At 58.1% G+C, this 20,874-nt stretch overlaps 1 protein-coding gene across 3 annotated transcripts in view; it reads right to left on the bottom strand.

The window, feature by feature from the left end:
• ATP2B3 (ATPase plasma membrane Ca2+ transporting 3) overlaps positions 1-14,247 on the bottom strand; it is a 71,548-nt gene extending 57,301 nt beyond the window's left edge. For 2 of the 3 annotated variants that reach the window (XM_070502531.1, XM_044763987.2), the window contains exon 1: positions 14,005-14,241. The gene's annotated coding sequence lies outside the window, so the exon portion shown is untranslated. Of the gene's footprint in view, positions 1-14,004 lie in introns of all 3 variants that reach the window. The other variant, XM_070502527.1, reaches the window with a different exon arrangement.
• Positions 14,248-20,874: the final 6,627 nt, after the last annotated feature.

The following is a 20,874-nucleotide window of genomic DNA, read 5'->3' as shown; positions in this document are numbered from 1 at the left end:
CAGCTCTCTCAGCACTTCTGATTTAGTCTGCCCAGATCCCCCACTTTGCCTCCTTGACCTCCTCCCCCAAGGCCCTGGGCGGCCCACCACCCTCCAGAAGGCTAGGAGCTTTCTGAATGAGGTGGGGGCACCTCTGTTGCCAGGCTCCTCTCTTTCAGGGCCCCACTCCCAATGCCTCCCTCACTGCACCCTCACAAACACCCCGTGAGGGCGAGGAGACGTCTTTTCTCCATTTCACAGAGAGGGAAACTGAGGCTCAGGGAGGGCCAATGATCCCAGACCTTCTGGCCCTGCCTTCCATGTTCCTGAGGAGAGTCGTGACACCCCAAGCACCTCAGCCCCTTGTCTGCCAGGAGAGGGAAACTTTCTGCTTCCCCAGTGGGCCAGGTCCCACGCTCCGCCAATGGCCTGCTCAGTGCGGGGCCGCCCAGCCCCACCTTTACAGAAGGGACAAGAGATGGAGGATGAAATCCCACTGCCGCGCCCCCGGTCAGAGGTCGCAATGCGTTAGAATTCACCCCATTCTCAACTGTGCAAACACTGTCCCTCTGCAGCCACTAGCCACCACCAGTCTGCAGTTGCTGGGGGCCCACAGGCATCTGTTTCCACGCTGATGATGGGGCGTTTGCTGCCCGGCACCGCTGCCTCCCCAGGGTGCACAGAGCCCACCTGGCAGCACCAGCTGGAAGCCAGGAAGTCCTAGCTCCCCGTGGCGCTCCCAAGTCACTGGGCCCTCAGCCCTCCTGTCAGTAAACTGGTGACAAGAACATTCCCCCGTGTGAGTCGAATGGGCCAATGCCTGAGGGAAAGGGCTGGGTCCTGCTGCCCGGGGGCTTCCACAGGCCCAGGATGCCACACTGTGTGGCAAGAAGGAAGCAGAGCCCAGTATGGGCCGAGTTCCGAGTCCCGTCTGAGGTGGAGTCAGAGGGCAAGAGACGCAGGCCCGAGGGCCCACCCTGCACGTGCCCTCCAGCGCTGCCCTCCTTGAGCACACCACCCACCAGCATCTCCCACCAGACCCACCGAGCAGGGGCTCGCCTTCCAGAAGGACCCAGGGCTCAGCAACATGACTCACTGTGGGGATTCTTTGAAACAACAGCCCCGTCTTCGCTCCACCTCTCGGCACCTGGAGCTTGGGCCAGGCCCCCCAGAAGTGAGAGAGGAAAGGCAGGAGGTCCCGTGGGCTCCGAGCACCTGCAGCAGCCGGCGGGTGCGAGCGGGCAGGGGGGCGGGTGCAGAGGCCCTCGGGACGCCGGTGCCCTGCCCTCTCCTGGGCCTGGTTTGATCCGGGCAGGTGAAGACGGTGGCCCTGGTGCCCCATTAACCCTTGACTTCCCACGCTGCCCCATCCCCCACCAGGTCTTCTCCCTCCTGCCCAGCCCCCGCCCCCTCCCTTCTGCTTGACGCACCTTGGCGACCACCGGGTAGGGGAAAGGAGGGCTCCAAGGACAGGCCTGCATTCAGCCAGGGAGGGAGGGAGGGAGCCCAGGGGAAGGAGCCGAGGCAGAGAACAGCCTCATTAATATTTCAGAGGCGCCGTCACTGCAGCTCCTGGGCCCTCACAGCTCCGCCACTTGTGCTAGTGGAGGGAGGAGGATGGGAAAAAAGAAGGAAATAAAACCGAGAAAACAGATTTAAAGGGACAGGCCCCCCCCTCCCCGTTCCTTCCTCCCCCTTGTTCCTGGTACAATCTGTGCACACGCCAAGTGGCTCTCGCAGGGAACAGCTTTGGGCAAAAACAATAACAGTAGAAAAGGGTCAACCATTGCCATGGCACCCTCTCCCAAACTCACGCATGCACCCACCCGCTCGCACCTCCACCCCTGCAGGGCTGCCTGCCCCTAGGGAGGCCCTGTAATGCTGCAACCAGGGCACCACGGCCACCTCAGGGACCCACTGGGGATTGCCAGCGAGGCCGAAGGATGCTTCCCATCCAGCGCCGGCCCAGACTCAAGGATTGTCGGTAGCCAGCAGAAAGACAGATGCACAGATTCCAGGCATTGGAAGTCCCCACTAATTAGAGTCCAGCCAAGGAGGATTCTGGAACCCAGAGAAACACAACAACTGTAGATTCCTGGAGGTGGCAGTGACGTGGATTTTACCAGATTTAGCCCCTGCCTTCGGGTGGGTGAACTTCTACAGTATCCCTCACTAACTGATGGCCCAGCGCTTTAGTCTACTCCAGAGTGGCAGATGCCAGACCTGGAGGGGCCGCCTCTCCAAGAGGGGACTGTAGAAATGCACAGTTCCAGCCGGAGCTTCACTGTCAGAGGGAGCTGACATCGCGACTCTGTAAAGGCCCCTAGGGGATCTGGAGGCCTAGCCAGGTTTGCTACCACACATTGGCCTGCCTTCAGAAGCTCCAGGGAGGGCCCAGAATGCTCCAGTTAAAATAGGTCCCAATAGAGAATATAAGATGGTGCAGCCGCTATGGAAAACGGTACAGTGACTCCTCAAAAAGTAAACATACAATCACCATAGGATCCAGCAATCTCACATCTGGGGGTCTACCCAAAAGGATCAAAAGCAGGGTCTCTAAGAGATTTGCACACCCATGTTCACAGCAGCATGATTCACAGTAGCCAAAAGGTGGAAGCAACCCAACTGTCCATCAACGGGGAAACGGATGAACAAAATGTGGTCAATCCACGCAGTGGAATATTATTCAGCCTTAAAAAGGAAGGACATTCTGACACGTGCTACTACCTGGATGAACCCTGAAGACATGCTAAGTGGAAGAAGCCAGCCACGAAAGGACAGATACTGTATGATTCCACCTGTGTGAGGTCCCGAGAGCAGTCAACTTCAACTTCACAGAGACAGAAAGGAGGATGGCGGCTGCGGGGGGGCAGGGTTTCATGGGGACCGAGTTTCAGCTCAGGAAGATGAACAAGTTCTGGATGGTGGGGATGGCTGTGCAGCAATGTGAATGCACTTGATGCCCCTGAACCGTAATCTTAAAAGTGGTTAAAACAGAAGTTTTAGACTACGTATATTTTACCACAGTTAAAAAACCAAACAGGTCCCACCAGCCCTGTTGCTCTGTGTCCAGAGTAGCCTCCCCCGGGGCCCAGCCACACAGTGATCACACAGCCCCATCACCTTGACTGGTGATGGCCAACGATTCTGCCCATGTGGCTTTAACTTTCAGGAGCATCCCCTACCTGAAATGGAAACCTAAACAGACCCTTCCACACGTGCCCTGCCCCGACCCTTCAGCCTATCAAGTGGCAGAGAAGCCGACGAGCTGTGAGGCCGCGCTTGTGGCAGCCTCTGCCATTGCTCTTACCCTTCTACTTGGCAGAAGTGTGGGCACCGAGTGCCCCCTCTGTCGTTGCTGCTGATATGCATTTCCTCAGAGGCGACGACCCCACCCCATCCTCACAAGGGACCAGAAGGGATGGCCAGGACACTTGGGGAAGGCCCAGCAGGTTCTGTTTATACAATATGGCTTTAGGAGGCACTAACGGACCCCCAGGAGGCTGTGGCAGAGACTTGCTAGACACTCCCCGATTTCTAGTCTCCTCTTCCCACGTGGTATTTGGATTTTAGCTAGGCATCTTGTCATCCAGCTAACAACTATGTTCCCTCAACTTCAGTGCAGCTACACATGACCGTGTGACTATGTCCTGGGATTCCCACAAGAGGGACAGGGAGACGCCTTACTCTCGGATAGCACTAGGGAGAACGAAGGGATAGGGACAGCTTCAGAGCTGTGTCCTTAAAGGGAAGGAATGTGCTCTCCCCTGCCTCTTTCCTCTTTCCTGCCAGCTGGGATGCTGATGTGAAGACAGGAGTGGGAGCAGCTATCTTGCTCCATCTTGCACATGGAATCAGCATCTCGAGGACGGCAACACCACCAAAGGAGCTTGGAACCCTGATGGGCAAGCAACTGTCATACCAGCCCTTGGTTGCCTACCTAGGCTTTTACGTGTGAAAGAAATCAACTTCTCTCTTGTCGATGCCTCTGTTAAGCTGGGTCTCTGTTAAAGAGGTCAAGTCCATCTCCTAGGCAATTCCGGTGCACAGGGAGGAATGCACCCTCAGGCACCAGGTACAATGCCTGCCTTCCGTCTGTGTCCAAAACCAGCGCTGGCTCTGGGAAAGCCAGAGGCCTCCTCTAAGTCTCCATGAGCTACAAGCCCCCACACTTCCAGGGGCTCCCTGGGCTCCCTCTCACCTATGTCATTTGACATTGTCCTAGAAGTTCTTGCCAAAGCAGAAGACGACAGACCCATCAGAAGATTGAAGAGAGAGACAGAACGACCATCTGGCCAGAGGCAAGGCGGAGCTTTGGTGGAACTATGCGCTCCTTCTGGGCTACGAGCCTGTAAGGCTGGGAGAGTGACTGTCCCCACTTTATAGCTGAAACCACTGAGGCACAGAGAGGTTAAAGAGCTCACTCAAGCTCACACAGTGAACTCAGGTGGTCTGGCTCCAGAGAATTCTGCATTGTTCCTCTGCCAATTGACTGCCCAGGAAACCCCAGAAAAGCAATGAACACATGATTAAACCAACGAAAAGAGTTCAACAAAGTGACCAGACAGGAAAGCTGTCCCCATAACCTTCACGGTTTGGGAGTACTGGCATTGGAGCCAGGCCTGGCTGTGCGAGCTGGCACAAGTCAGTCAGCCTCTCTGGGTCTCCACTTTTGAATCTGGGAAATGGATCCTTGTTCCTCCTGGCTGGGTTAGTGTGAGCTCCGAGGACAGGGCACTACCACATACACATACCTAGGAAGGTCCCCTGGGGGTCCATTTCCCTGGAATGGGGAAAGGTTCATCAGATCTTCTCCAGGAAGATGAGTGACGAGAATGCTCCTTGTTGAGTCAGTCCGCCTGCCATGCCGGCCATCCCTCTGCCTGCCCTGAAGCCCTGAGCTCTCTCTGAGCCCATTTGGACCCCAGAATTCACAGGTGAGGACCAGCCTCCACCAGTGAGGCCAGAACATTCCCTTGGCCAAGGGCTGACCCCATGTACCTCAGATGTTATCCCATTTCTGGGGCCATCCTCAAGCCGGCTCGGGCCTTGCATTCTTCCTGGAGAGCACTAGGCACTGTGCCCCAGGATGCTTCCTGAGGGAAGTCCACACTCCCACATGGGTAGCCCTCACAGCACAGAGTGCCCCTGGGTCCCAGAGGGAAGTTGGAAGCCGCTTTCTGGCTGGGGCCTTGAAGTGTCATTATGGGGGTCGTGACTCTACCCTGGGAGGGCCAGTCATTTGTTTCCTGCCAGAGAAGCCAAGACTGGAGAAGGAAAGTGCAAGAGAGCAGGAGAGGGAGAAGCCGATGGGCAGGAAGCATAATGACACTAATTATCCAATTACAGCGAGCCGCGTGCCCAGAGAGCTGCATTGCAGCATGGAGCCTGAGCCAGCGCGCCACCCCCCCCCCCCCCCCGCCCCCCGCGCTCGTGGTCTGCCTGGCTCTGGCCCATGCCTCTTCTGCTTCATCCCCAGAGCAGGTGGCAGGCAGTGAGGTCTTGGCCTGCCCTGCAGAGCGTGGCCTGACCTGTGGTCTCAGGAGTGGCGGGGGGAACGCAGAAACACCACGGCAAAGGGGCAGAGAACACCTATGTGGAGTCTGGGAGGTAGCGGGCTCCTGTCCTCCGGGCCTTCATAGTCAGAGAACACATGGGCAATCCTCCCCCGAGTCTCCCCAGCTCTGTCCAGGGCACCACGCTGCCCACCCCTGCCGGCTTCCCATCCCTGGAGCCAGCTCCAAGCCACCGGAAGCAGCCAAGGCCTAAACAGGTAATTGAGGAAATTACAGACAGCTGGAGGCCATGGGACACTACAGGCCCAGGGTTGACTAAACCAGGAGACTGCCAGGACATACATGTGTCCTCCTGGGGACAGGCTCCATAAGGGCTCTATCGTGGGTCCTGGTGGGGAGAGGATCTGGTTTCTGAAAACAGGCTGAAACAGGCTTGGGGGGACTCATCAGGTTAAGGTCAGGGGCTAGGGGCACTGCCAGGAAGGGAGAGGCAGTAAAAGAGCCCAGAAGGCTGGGCCCCATGGCGAGGTGGGGGCTAGCTTGGGCTCTACCAGCGGGGCTCTGATCGCTGGCAAAGTCAGCCTCCTTGTGTCCCTCGTAGACCCCAGCTTGGCTCAAGGTTAGAGCCAGGTCCAGTAACCGGGCTGACTCCTCCACAGAGCCAACTCGACGTGGAGAAGGAGCTGACAAGGACCGTCACCAGAGAAGGACCCTAGACACAGGCCACTCTGAGCACCCAGAAAAGACCCAGGCCTTGGGCATTCCTTTGGGAGGGGAGAACAGCAAGGTGCTGGGTGGAGCAGAGAAGACCTGTTCAGAGGATGCCTCAGAAGCTGCAGTCCAGGAAGGGGCATCTACAAGGCTTCCATGCTCTTCTTCGGCATCCTTACTAACTCCAACTGGCAGCGACAGCAGGACCTGAAGGTCACCAAGGGCCTGGCTGCCGTCTGAATCACACGGACCGAGCCCTGATGGGTCCTGAAAGGCTATTTTTGATGGCAGACTCAGGGACACAAATTCAGAAGCATTTCCAGTAAAGTCCTGAGAGGACACCACAAAGCTCCTGCAGGCCCAGCGGGTGCTTGGAGGCAGTGAGGCATCATGCAGAGGCAGGAGGGCCCCTCTCACGTGAGGCCACCTCGACGACGACAACAACATGGGGTCTGAGTCTCCCCCTTAGAATGTCCCATGCCACGGCCCAGCGGCCGAGGAGCCCAGGGCCACGGTAGGGAGGGAGCAGATGGGGTTGGGGGGCGCCCAGGATGGGCCTGCATCCCTCCCTCCTGCCCTGCTCCAGGTGCTGGGCCACGGCAGGTGGGGGTGTCCCTCTGACAGCAGGCCGCCTGCTGCCGGGGCAGTGCTCAGGGACCGCCTGGCCCTGGACCATGCACATCCCTCCCAGGCCCATGTTCAAACCAAGACAGGACATTCAGCTTCGAGTTCTTCCAGGAGGAATGGAGCAGAGGTCCGTAGGAGGGTAGGTATCAGGGAAGGTCCCCTGGGCCTGGTGAGGCAGGGCCCAAATGCGGCTCAGGAAGCGGGGGCCCGGGCTGTTTCCTATGCTGTGCACTGAGGCCAGACTGGTCCACTCTGCAGAAGGGCCCTCCCTGTGCAGTCATGTCCTATGCCACCATCATGGCCTGAGCCATTGATTGTGGGGACGGACAGTGGTTCTGCAGAGAGGCCGCCGCTACACAGGCCTCAACCCCGGTCCAGGGTTTGCATCCACACACCAGCATGCAGGGACTCCGAGTGTCAGGATAGCCCAGGGACTGACGACGTTCCCAAGCCAGTCGGGAAAAGTGACCACGGTAGCTCCTTTGAATCTGCCTTCATTCGGGGTAGGCTGGAGACGTGACTCCCAAAGGAAAACAGAAAGACCAAAGCCCCGTGCTCAAGCCCACAGCAGCCGGAATGGAGCCGGCCAGCGGTGGCGCCCCATCTCCCCGTCCCTTCCTCAGTTGCCAGCTTTGTTTTTCGGTTTCTTAATCAGGAGGGTCTGGTGTTCCCTCCTCAGCTGAGGGCCTTCGCTTCTGCTCACGCTCTCCTGCCCACACCTGCATCCCCCTGTGTGCCTCCGGTAGGAAACCTCGCAGGGTCTGCGGAGAGCAAGACCCCTGAGTCCTGGGGAGGCACCTGCTGCTCCGAACTCTAAAGAGGTCCAGAGACTGCCTGGCCGAAAGCTTGATTTGGGGGAAGGTGGGAAGCGGGCCTGACAAACGGTTCTAGCGTTCAGCGGACGGACAAAGAGGCAAGCGAGAAGAGCAAAGGAGTTCTGTTTCGCTTTAAGATTACTGAGGTGGGACCCCCAGGCCACGGAGCAAAAGATACAAGGTGCAAGAAAGAAGCGCACGTTGCCGGCAGAGGAGCCCACCGGCGGGTCCTGGGACGGGACAGTCAGCCTAGAACAGGATTACTCCACATCACACATTAGCCAGGGGACAAATGATTCCATAAAAGAAATGGGGGCACTGGGTTAGCACTCGGGAAAACGATGTCCCTTAGAGCCTCACCTCATACTATTCCCCAAGACAGATCTCCTTTGGATTAAATAAGGTTCGGCAAGCTATGGCCTGAGGGCCAATCTGGCAGCTAAGTGTTTTTGTGAATAAACTTTTACTGGCACGCAGCCACGCCCGTTCACCTCTGTGGTGTCTGCGTTCATGCTCTGATGCGGAGTCGAACAGTCCGGACAGAGACCATGTGGCTCGAAAAGTGGAAAATATTTACTATCTGACCTTTGCAGAAAAAGTTTGCACACCCCTGGATTAACGAGTTAAACATCTTAAAAATGCATAGACACACACACACATACGGCAAATCCAGAAATGGATAGTTCTCAGATTTCTGTAAGAGATTTTGTAAGCAATAGAAGAAACCACAAAAAACAGTGAGATAGAAAGTGCTTACCTTTGGCATGAAAATATTAAAAGGCAAAAAACAAAGAGGTTTTAAAATTATTTGCAACAGTATGCTAAATTGTCACTATGTTTCATGCATAAAGTTTATTCAGACCCACAGGAGAAACACCAGGACCTCGGTAAATACCAGGGAGGAAGAGAAAAAAAATCCCTAAAAGAAGAGCCACAATCGTCAGCACGCAGACAATCGTGCACCCTCACGGATGTTCGAGAGATGGAGACTGAAGCCACACTTCGGCAGGTCGTTGGATTGGAATACCTAACGCTGGTGGGCTGCGGGGAGCATGCCCTTTAGACACACAGAAAAGCCCTTTGGGGGAAGAATTTGGCAGAAAGTGCTCCTGTCTGGGCAGTCTCTCCTCAGGACGGGACGAGCATCACCCACCACGGCGCTCAGCAGAGCCTCATATATGACAGCAAGACAAATCTGCTGGTCTGGATCTCCACAAAGAGCCAAATAATTAAGTGAATTGCAATCTCTTGGGAGAATATTATGCAGCCATTAAAAATCGTAATTCCAGCCCGGAGGGCCACCCTGATACATCCAGGGTGCTTGATAAAGAGATGTTGGACGGGCCAATGACCCTTTGTAGTTCCTTCTTTGCACCGTTCAAGTTCTTTCTTTATTTTTGCAATAAGTACTGTGTGCTTTCACAATCTTACAAAAATTAAACTATATCCATTTTGGAAAAAAATTCATTTAGGAAGGGATTATATTAATAAAGGAGATGCTTATGTGAAGTAACCAATAGATTACACAATTGTGCCACCGGTACAATGACAGTAATGTGAAAATAGCCCACGCAAAGGGATGAAGCGGAAACTGGTCCTACCGAGTGGAAACACTGGCTGCATTCAGTGACGGGACGGAGGGTCCTGTGTCTTCTACTGCTCTGTGTCTTATGCATTTTCTATAAAGATCACGCGTGTTAAGAGCATTATTTTTAAGTGGAAAAAGAAACATGTTTTTAAAAACCCAAGAGCCTCGGCCCTCTGTGCAGAGCTGCTGGGGCCCCTCCAGCATGCCCAGGGGAGTGAGCCTGAGCACACGGCGGGGCCTCATCAGGGAGCAGGCCAGGGCCGGGTTTGCCCCAGGCTGGCATGCCAGGGCCGCAGGAGTTGGCATGTGGCCAGGCCAGGCCCGGCATCCCCACTGCGTGGCAGGCTGCTCCCAGAGTGAGGCGCTCTCCTGCCTCCCTCGCCCACATTTGTGGGAGCATCTGGGCCAGGCCTTGGCGAGTGTGGCAAAGGCCCTTAGACTCTCCAACGGGAGGACAGGCTGCCCTGAGGCATCCACACCCGCCTGACCCATTCCCTTTCAAGCAGCCGTGGCAGAGCACAGGAACAGCCTCAGGGTCTGTGTGAGGATTTGGGTCTGCATTGGCTCTAATGCGGTGCCGTGTGACAGAACCTTCTGGACTGATAGAAATGTTCTCTGTTTGCACCGTCTGATATAGCAGCCACCAGCCACGTGTGGCTACTGAGCACTTGAAATGTGGCTAGTGCGACTGAGAGACTGAATTTTGAATTTTACTTCATTTTAATTAAATTGCCGCTTGTGGCTAATGGCTACTGCATTGGACCGCACAGCTCTAGAAAGTGCCTCAAGATTGTGGCTGCAGGAAAGAACTTCCCATTTGAATAAAAGAGTTCTTTTACTGAGGGATCCACTACAGAACATCGAAGCAGGCTCAGGACCCCTCTGAATAAGGTGCTCCCCAAGGACACGGACCACAGCACCCCGTTCGCACAGCTCTGCTTTGGACCCACGTCTCCGGAAACCTCTTGTGCTCTGAGTCCCTTGCCAGTCCTCGGAGGTCGGAGTCAGGAGAAACCTCCAGCCCTTTTCTCTCCCCTGGGCCTTTCCACCTGGCCCTGTGGCTCTGGTTTGGGTTCTGCCACCTACTCAGCCATGCGACCTTGGCCTCGTCCCCTGCCCAACCCTGGGCAGTCAGGACGCCTGGCCTTTGCTCCTCCATCTGAGATGCTCTTTCCCTCCGCGCTGGTGATGTGTGGGCTCAGCTCCTGCTCTCCAGGCGGCACTCCCAGGCCCGCTTCCAGCACCTCCCACCCAACAGAAGGTGCACAGGCAGGGGAGGGCTTTCCAGCCGGGCACCACTTGGCCTGGCTTCTGCCAGTGTAGCCAGGGTGGGGAAGACAGGAACAGTGAGGAGCTGGGGCCCCAGCTAAAGAAATGGCTTTCTGGGAAATGGTGGGGGTGGGGAGGAGACATCTGCACATTCCAGGTCTCTGCCTGCCATGCCCAGCAAAGTCACAGCCAGAGCCCAGCACCTGGGCTCATCTCAGAGATGGCACTGGTGAGGCTCCCAGGCAGCACACCCTCAATTAGATTTAAGTGTCTGCCATCAGTGCCACAGCCCAGGTCCCCATCTATCAGCTGCTATTTACACACACTGAGATCGTGCCTTCGTAGGGATGCCCTGGAGGGGCCATGCAGAAGACTTAAACTAAAGAGCAAATCGTTCCCCACCTGGCTTCACACTGATGTGAATCCACGGTTTGTCTATTTCTCTCAGTGGATAGATGGGGGCGCAGGTGGCTCAGGTTCTGAGCTGCAGGGTCTTCCAAAGAAGGCCCTCGACAATCGGCTCATATGCACAATACCCCATTCTGCTGAGTTTAGCACAGACTTCTAGAGTCTATGGAACTAGTGGTTACATGTGCAGACCAGACTCAGGAGCCTGAAGGCCTGCCTTCCAATCCTGGTTTTACCACCCACTGGCTGTGTGACCTTGGGCAGGTTGCCCTACCCCTCTGGGCCTCAGTCTACTCACCTGCAAAATGGGGATAGTAACAGCCCTTGCTTCATTTTATTATTGTTTCAATGAAGTGAGGGAATGTCTGTGAAGCACTGAGAACAGTGTCTGGCACAAGACGAGTGCCCTTATTATTATCACTGTCATTACTGACATTATGTGATGTGCTAGTAGCCTCTGATGGAGACAGCGGCCATCGGTGAGAAATACATGCTCTCAGTTTAAAATCGGAAGGGAGTGCAATGGGCACGGCCCATGTGTGTGCTGACAACTCACTCTGTCAGGTGGGAGGAGGAAGCTGGGCCTGGCTTTGCTGGCTTCAAGAGTCCCAATGGAAGCTCAGCTCTCAAAGCCCCCAGGGGCCCAGGGCACACTCATCTTGTCCACCAGGAAGGCAAGGGACCCCTCTGTGTAAGCCACGCTGTGAGAGGTGGCGGGGGCCACAGCTGACCCCAGCACCCTTCTACTGCCTCCCTGGCTGAGAGAAGGTGTCCTGGGACACAGAGCACTCACTGACTCACGGCCCCGGCCTCTCCCTGCTCACTTGCAAATGATTCAACCTCCGAAGCTGCAGCTCAGAATCCTGAAATGTCAGCAGAGTCTGCCGAGGCCCACCCCCACCCTCCCCAGACCTGGAGCAGAGAAGGGACTTGGCCAAGGACACAAAGACCATCAGGTCCGGAGCTGGCACCAAATCCGAGAGCCCCTGACCTAGGCCAGGACACCTTCCACAGGCCTTCCTTGCCCCTCCAGGGCCTGCTGCAGCGTCTCTGCCGCCTGGCATTGTAGCTCTCTCCGCAGAGCGCTCTTAGCCTCGGGGACTTCCTTCCCCAAAGGACTGGCTCTCCTTCTGGCTCTGTGCAAAGCCCCCTCCCACGCCACCCCAGTTCCATCTGCCTGCATTATCTGCCACCCCCCCCCCCCACTTCTGTGCCAGAGCCGCCTGCCCCTTTGCTCAAACCACCTGGCAATGCTGGGCACGGACCAGGTTGATCTGATCAAGACTAGCTGTGTCCTTCGCCCTCCCTCTCCTCGAGGCCAGCAGCAGGGACAATCAATGCCCTGGAGTCCCTTCCGGCTGGCCAGCCCCTTCCGACTGGCTTGCTCTCCGGGGGCCAGCTATACCCTTGGATCCTCGGCCAAGGCCGGCAGGGGCTCTGGCAGTCCCCAGTCCTCCCTTCTGCAGGTCAGTTCAGGTGGGAGTTCCCACTGCATGGGTCTGAATCCCAGCTCTCCTCTCACGAGCCACATGGCCTTGGTTTCATCAGCTGTGAAAGGGGTGATGACAGCAGCGGCTCACATATGGCGTTGATGGTGAGACTCAGCCGGAGGGTCCAGGAACTTGCTCAGAACCATGGCTGGATGTGCGAGGTGCTCCCCCTGCCAGGCCCATGGCAGTGTCCCCAGCCATCAGCCCATCCAGTCAATGCAGGTCCAAGTCTCTTCCCCTCTTGGAACCTCAATTATCCCATTTGAAAATGGGGACAAAAATCCAGGCTTTGCCTCCCTCACTGGGTGATTCTGCAGATTCAGTGAGGTCAAGGTCATGAATGTACCATACAGAACCTGTGCCCACTCTGAGCCAGGCCTGTGCTGGGTACTCCAGCAGCCAGTGCCGATTGATAGCCAGTCCCTGCCTTAAGATGCCCACAGACTAGGTAGGGGCGACGGCAGGGGGAAGAGCACAGAGCTAGCGGGCAAATGAGGAAGATGCCCGCCAGGCTGGTGCCCAAGTCCTTGCAGGGAGCCAGAGGACACTGGGACGGCCAGGGTCAGGCTGGACTCCACCCTGCGACCAGCAGGGCCCCACTTTAGGTTGGAGGCCCAGTGACCTCATCTTTGAAATACCAAGTGGCCATACTCCTCGGCCCCAGCCCAGGGAGTGTCTGGCACCTGGTTGAGGGATGCTGGCCCTGCCCTGCCCCTTGAGGGAGTGTTTCCACACTCTCCCAACCCTCACCTGGCCTTCACCCCAGGCTCCCTGCAGTTTTGCCCTGCCCAGATGCCCTGCCCTACCCCCACCTGCCACCCCTCCTCAGCCGGCCCAGCCGCTGAGCCCTGCAGGGGCCAGCAGAAGAAAGGAGACCAGGTCCTAGAGAGAGAATTCGACTGTCCAAGGGGGAAACCCAGGGCTCCCCCATCTGGGAGATGCCACACCAGCTGCTCAAAATTCCAGAATCCTAAACCTGAGACAACTGAGGCCTGGACAGGAGAAGCCATCCGGCCAAGGTCACACAGGTGAGGAGGGGAGGACAGCTGTGCATGGAAGGATGGAGAAGGAGTTACCCAAGTGTGGCCGGGGTGGCTTGCCGTTGGCACTGCCTATGCGAGTGGGGGGTAGGCTGGGTGGCTGTGTGGGCGTGCGGGGGACAGTGTGAGAAGTGTGAGGGTTTCTCAGACAGTGTGTCGGGGGAGCATGACACAGTGTGAGGGCGCGGGGGGGGCGGGGAGGGGGTGCCGTGATGCTCTGGGAAGGTGCGTTCGCGCAGCCCGGCTCTCCCTAGGCCGGGCGCTCCCAGCTGTGCCCGCCTGGGACCCTGCCCGCAGACCCCAGCAGCCTTTTTCCCCAGACACAGATGCGCGTGCGCGCGAGATGCGGGGCGCAGGGTGCGGGGTGCAGAGTGCGGGGCGCTGCCCGCCCGCCCAGGGCCCTGGGGTGACGCGCGGCCAGGGCGCCACAAGGACACGCAGGCCCGGCGTGGGGCGCAGGTGCTGCGGGCGGGGACCCGCGTCCCCCCACCTGCCGGCCGCACCACCTGCCCGGCCGCCTGCCCCGCCCGCCCCCGCCCGCGCGCCCGGGGCACCACTTACCCGGTCATGGGCACGGCCGCCGCCGCGGCCTCGGCTCCGGCGGGTGCTGTCACTGCGGGCGGGCGCCCGGCGGGCAACGATCCGCTCCAAGGACGGAAAGGCCCGGGCACAGGGCAGCCTGGCCGGCGGCGCCGGGCGCGACCCTCCGCGGCAGGCGAGGGCTGCGGCCGAGTGCTCCCCACGCTCCGCACTGGCGACGGCGGGCGACGCGGCGCGCTCGGCTCCAGCCGCAGCTCTGAGCGCGGAGGGAGGGAGGGGGGAGGGGGAGAGGGAGGGAGGGAGGGAGCGAGGAGGGAGGGAGGAGGGAGCCGGCCGGGGGGGGGGGGGGGGGGGGGCGGGGGCGGCGCAAGGCGCGGGGCCCTCGGGGCTCCGGAGCCACACGCGTGGTGCGCGCCCTTCTGTCCCCCAGGACGCACCGGGGTGTTTGCCCTTCCTGGCCTTGCAGTGCCCCCAGAGGGAGCTGACTGAGGAAGTGGGTGGGCGCTGGAAACTGGGGGCCCTGGCACGCGGGAGCACAGGGAAACAGCGACAAGACAAGCATGTGACTGGGGCACCAGGCTGGGCTTTCTCTCAGGACCCCTGCCCTCTGTCTCCCTGACAGTCCAGTGGGGTATGAAGCTGGTTGCTGATTTGTAGCGTGGAGTCCATAGGCCCCTGTAGCCTCCAAGAGGTTGGTGACCTTCCTGAAACTGTCCCCTGACTGTTGGAAGTACGACATCTAAACGCATTTTCGAGAGGGAAGTTGGAGCTTATGACAGATTCTCAAAGTCAGTGACCCCAAAAGGTTATGAGACAAACATGGTTATACAGGACACAGAGAGAGAGTGCACACAGGTGGACATCTAGAGACAACCACACAGGGACACATACGTCCCCTGACATGGATGGAGACAGACCACAGACAAACTCCAACGCAGAGGACCCATAACCACAAAGGCACATAGGCACCTCCGTGGACAGAAACCCAAGCGTGTGCCCATGGACGCCCAGTGGCCAGGCGGGAGCTGGCTGGCCCACGCCATCCATCTTTAGAGCCCCAAGCATCTCAGCTTCAGGGACAGTGAATGCTTCTGAACCCAGATCAAGCCTCTTCCACCATCTGTGAGCAGCAAGCAGAAGTTAGAGAGGTGGGGGTGGTATAGGAAGGGGGCTGAGTGTGTAAGAAAGAGAAGTGATGGGCCCACGGTGAGCATCCCCATCCTGCACAGGCAGGGCTCAGAGCCCAAGAGTGTGGCAGGTAGAAGAGGCCTGGACACAGCCACAAATTCTTTCTTCCTTGGACAAACAGGGTCCCAGGGCATCCTGGGTGCCAGGCCCACGGTGAGTGCTGGGGATGTAGCAGGGACGACAGAATGGGGAGCTGGCAGGCAGAGAGTGAACACGTGACCACGCAGTTGGGGTAAGGGCCCCGGGAGACCACTGAGCTGGGAGTGGGGCTGGGGGATGAAAGATGGTGCTGGGGGCTCAAGGAAGGCTTCTTTGAGGAGGCGCCACTGTGGTAGAGACCTAAAGGACACAAAGGCACTGCAGGTGGTCTTCCTCAGGCCAGGGGACTGTCACTTCCCCCCCATAGTGTGTCCTTCCTGCAGGAAGCAGCTGGTTCCATGGAAAGCCCTTGAGGTCTGGCACCTTTTAGTGTAGGCAGAAGTCACATGCACACTCACACATGCTGACACACACTCGTGCCTGCTCACACACACACGCTGATGCCTGCTCACACACATGCACACACGCTGACACACGCTCATGCCTGCTCACACACACATACATGCTGACACATGCTCATGTCTGCTCTCTCTCACACACACATGCTCACAGATGCTCACACATGCTCTCTCACACACACTCACACACATTCATGCCTGCTCACACACATGCTCATACATGCTCACACACACTCACGCATGCTCATGCATGCTTATTAATGCTCACACACTCACGCAGAGTCACACTCACATAGCTCATACTTACACACACTACACACACTCACATCATCACTCACATATGTTCACGTGCTGACACGCTCACACACTCACATGTACACACACTTATTCACAACACATGCTCACTCACAAAAGCTCACACTTGCTCACATACTCACTCATGCACACTTACACATGCTCAGTCACACTCACACACACCCACTCATGCACAGTTCACATTCTCTCACTCACACACACTCATGCAGCTCACTCATGCACACGCAATGCTCACTCAGGCACACTCATACACGCTCAGTTATTCATACACCATCACCCATTCACATCCAGGTATTCACACCTAGTCATGCTCATTCACACTGACACACAGTTATTTACATATATTCGCACTCACACTCACTCTCATCCACTGGGTTATGTTCACACAGTCACACTCTGTTACACTCACACATAACTCTCACACAGACTCACACAGTCGTTCACACACTCTCTCACACACACACACTCACACGTTCATTCCTACATGCTCACCCACTTGGGAGAACTTCACCTTGGCCCCAGAGCAGCGTGGAGCCCGGCCTGCCTGATCCTCTGCACCCAGCGAGGAAAGATAGGACCCTGATTCCCTGCCCACCTATTGTGAGCTCCATCAGTGCTGCCCCAGGGGGCCTCCTGTCATGGCCGCCTTGGGCTTGCTCTTCTTGCCACCCTATCTTCGGAGGGGCACCAGACCCTGGCTAGGAGAGGGGTGCTGCCGGCACACCCCCAGGCAATCGCATGAGGGAAAAGGAGCTCCAAGCAGAGGGAGCACCTCCCAAGAGCCCATGGCCTCCCCTCCCCCTCAGATTCAGGCCAGGCTCCCTTCTCGGCCTCCTGCAGTGTGGTGGGCTCCTTGGGGTCTGGCCCAATAGCACGTCCTCCCAACCCGGGCCTGAGGCCCCTGGCTCCAGAGCCAGAGGAGGTAGGAGCAGGCTGCTGATCCAGTCTCCTCTGGTGGCCCTGGCAGGAACCTCCCTTGGCCAGGGGGACACCTCGGCTGATGGCAAACACCTCAGGTATCGCCAGAGTCTTAGCAGACATGTGTCAGCAGCTCTGGGAGGATGGGAGTGGGGAAGAAATGGATGCTGAGAGGGGAGAAGAGAGACCCACACGTGCAGACCTGGGAGTGGCTGAAGAGAAAAGAAGATTCCCTTGGGACTGTGTCGCTGACTTCCCTCAGACGCCAGGTGGCATACTGATTGCCCCTGGGGGCGCGTTCATTTTCCTGACGGCTGCTGTCCACACGGGGGCATTGGCACCAGCGTGTGAAGTTCATCCTGCTCCCAGACCTTGGAGCCAGTCGCCTTGGTTGGGTAGTTATATGCACCCCCTCTTCCTGCACTCGGCACAGGCCCCCTCTTGCTGGGGGTACCCCCGAATACAGAGGAGGAAGAAGCAAGTTGAAGGGAGAGAGTCCGAGGCAGGGATCACCCACCGATGCCGCTTCGCCTTGCCCCTGGTCTGGGGGCACTGTGCAGGGCTGGCCTTGGCAAGAGCCAGCCATACCACAGGCCTTTGTCATGAGGCCCACTGAGGCCAAAGTCAACTGGCCAAGGAACAAGGTGTGTGGCCTTCAGGAGGGATGAGAGGACAGAGTCACAGCCCTGCAGGGTGTCATGAAGGTCCTCAGTCCCTAGCAAATGGCAATCCTCAAGCAGCTAATGGGCCAGGAAAGGGAACGGCCTCTTTGTGGTCGGAGTCCCAAGAGGGAGGGCCCAGGCCTGGGAGTGAGGGAACCTGGGTGCTAGGCAACTTCTGCCAGTGTCACCGGTGGCCCTTGCTTATTAGCCAGCTCCTCTTGGCTTCTCCATCCGTATAGAGGTGGGTGGAGAAAGCTTCTCTAGAAAGTTCTTCCTTACATCGAACCCCGTCTTCTGCACTGGAAATGCTTAGGGAGCAGCCCCAGGGAGGCCCCTGACCTCCTTGCTTCTCTCCCATGTCCCTTTCCTTTTGTCCCATCCCTGGTCCCCACTGTGCCCTTGTCTCCGCCTGTCCTCAGGGGCCTCAGGCCTTGGTGATCGCCCCTTGCTCCTACATTGTCAATGGCTCCCTGTCAGCTGTCTCCTCCTGGGACTACCTCAAAGGCACTCTCGGCCTAAAACAAAGCCCAGAACAAGAGGTCTGCCCTCTGCACCATCCCGCTGGCCTTCGTGCGCACGCGCCCTTCCTCCCTAGTGGCCTGCCCTCTTCGGCCCTCCCTCCCCTCCCCCACTCCCTGAAGGCTTTCTTGCCCCCAGGCCCCTCCTCTCCACGGCCCCGCAGCTGCTGCCCTTCCTCCCTTGTCCCATTTCCCTTCTGTCACTTTTCATATGGCTGTCACAGCTTCCTCTGGGGATAGCAATCTTCAGGCCAGCCTTGAGGTGGGGGCCCCTCTGGCTGGGACCCGGGCCCCCTCTCTTCTTCTTGAACCCACTCTTTCCCTGGCTGAGATCACAGCCACCTCCTGGCCTTGGGGGCCACCAGTGTGTCCAGGACTCCCAGGTCAGTGTTCACCTGCAGCCCTGTGATAGGCTGAAATGGCCCCAGAGAGATGCGCATGTCCTAACTCCCTGTCCGGATGGGGACTTTATTTGGAAATAGGGACTTTGCAGATGTGATGAAGTTAAGATCTTGAGATGAGGAAATCATCCTGGGTTATTCGGGCAGGCCCTAAATGCAGTGACAAGTGTCCTTGTAAGAGGGAGGCAGGAGATTTGACACACACGGACTCAGAGCAGGAGGTCATGTGAAGATGGAGACAGAGACTGGAGTGACACAGTCACAAGCCGAAGAGCGCCTGGAGCCACCAGAAGCTGAGAGAGGCAGCAAGGACTCTCCCCTAGAGTTTTTGGAGGGAGCACAGCCCTGTTGACATCTCGATTTTGGACTTGTGGCCTCCAGAACCGTGACAGAATCAGTCTCTGTTCAAAGTTACCCGCTTGTGGTCCTTTGTAACGGCAGCCCCAGGAAGCCCATATCAGTCCCAACCTGGCCCCTGAGAACAACAGCTCCTCCTGCCAGCCCGGCTCCAGCCTCTGGGGTCGGCTCAGCTCCCGGGCCCTCCGGCCCGGCCCTGCGACCCATGTGCAGCAGGCTGCAGCGGCTGGGTGCCACCGCGGCCATGGAGCCCCGCTCCCAGTGTGCAGAGTGAGGCAGCTTTGCCTCTTCTTGCAGTCCTTGCCCTCCCGGGACTGGAGCCCAGAGCCCACGGGGGCAGGGCCTGGATAGCATAAGGGGACCAGTGATGGATGAACACTGCACCCACAAGTTCTCAGAGCAGCCCTCCACCCGCTCCCTCAGGCCCTTCAGGGAGGGGGTGTCCCTCCAAGATGCCCTGCCCCCATCCCTGGCCATGGCCTGTGGACCTGGCTGGCTGCCCCTCCAACAAGCCCTGACTCGTCTAAACCCAAGCAGTGGATTCAGCTTAGACTCCAGCTGGGCTCCGCCACGTCCAGAAGGCACCTGACCCGCAATAAGCACGAGGAAAGGTCCCTCACCCTAGCCCTGAGTCACACAGAGTCCACCCTTGGCAGCCTCTCCTTTCACGGGACAGCCCTCCCCGAGAGGGCTGCTCCCATGACTCTCACTGCCCTGTGTGTGCGTGTGTGCATGTGTGTGCATGCGTGTGTGCCTGCCCCAGCTCGCCCTCTGGCTCAGCCCCTCCTCTGAACCGTACCTGCACACCCACAGCTCCTGGGGTGCTCCTGGCCCTCAAGTGGCATTCCTCACGGCCCCTTCCCCTTCCTCCATGGGCCTCAGGTCAAGGGGGTGCCACCCTCCACCCTGCCCGCTCCCTTCCTCTCACCCCACGTACAATCTGTCCCCAAATCCAGGAGATTCTATTCACCCCAAGATCAGGTTGGAACCTGCCCCCCCAGCCCATCCGTCTGCCCACACTCAGAGCAGGCCATCACAGCACTCTGCCGCTGTGCTGCCCGGGCTCTTCCTGAGCTCTAGGAGAAGGCCACCGTGCACGGCGTAAAGTGTGTGTGACAGTGGACGTGAGGGGCTGCTGGCCAGCCGGGATAACCTTGGTGTTGCGGTGAGGTTTTCTTTTAAGCTCCATATGTCTCAATCTTTGTATTATTATTATTATTGTCTGATATTTTGCAACACACTTCATAGCAGAGTGAGGCTAAGTAATTCATCTTTGACCCGCTGCTCTGGGTATGGAGCCCTCCCTTCCAACCACCACCCACAAGCCGTTTTGGGCTGTGGTTCTGTTCACCTCCTTGGTCTTGGCAGAGTGTGGGTCCTGCCTGCAGGGCGCTGTCCCCTACTGTGTGGGGTGACCCACGGGGCCTACAGGTTGCCTTCCCTGGCGCCTAGCCAGGGGGGGTCTCTTCTGTGCCTTTCAGCGTTATTACACTTGTCCCACTAGCTCGTCATGGCATCTGCATCCCCAAGTGAGAGGGAGGCAGAGAGGAATGGAATGGCAGGAAGGCTGGAAGGGAGGCAGGGCGAGAAAACAGAGATCTGCTGGGGGCTGTGTTGGCCCACACAGCACAGTCCAGTGCGCCAGACCCGCCCACAGAGAAACGGCCTGAGGGCTCCATATCTCTGTCTCCGCCAGGCCCTGGTGCTGGCTCCCTCTCCTCCCGGCCAGCAAGGGGACTTGACTGAGGCCCTGACTCCTCGCCCCTGGCCAGTGCCCTTGCCCTGAGCCTGCCCAGCTCAGCAGAGATTGCCGGGCCGTGGAGCACATGGCCCAGAATAGTGCTATGATGCCGATGGGTGAGATTCTATCACCAGGCCACCACGCTGGGTGGCACCTCCCATCCCCAAAAGGAGAAACCCGGGGACACCAGGCGTCCCAGTGCCAGGCCAGGCAGAAGGCCACGCGGCTGTGTGTATGGAGTCAGTACAAGGCGCCTCCGGGCTCCTTCTCTCCTGGGCTGGCCCTTCCGGAGGG

The sequence above is a fragment of the Equus asinus genome, chromosome X, assembly GCF_041296235.1.
Source record: "Equus asinus isolate D_3611 breed Donkey chromosome X, EquAss-T2T_v2, whole genome shotgun sequence".
In the NCBI taxonomy this organism is placed as follows: Eukaryota; Metazoa; Chordata; class Mammalia; order Perissodactyla; family Equidae; genus Equus; species Equus asinus.
This window is presented reverse-complemented; position numbering and strand designations above follow the sequence as displayed.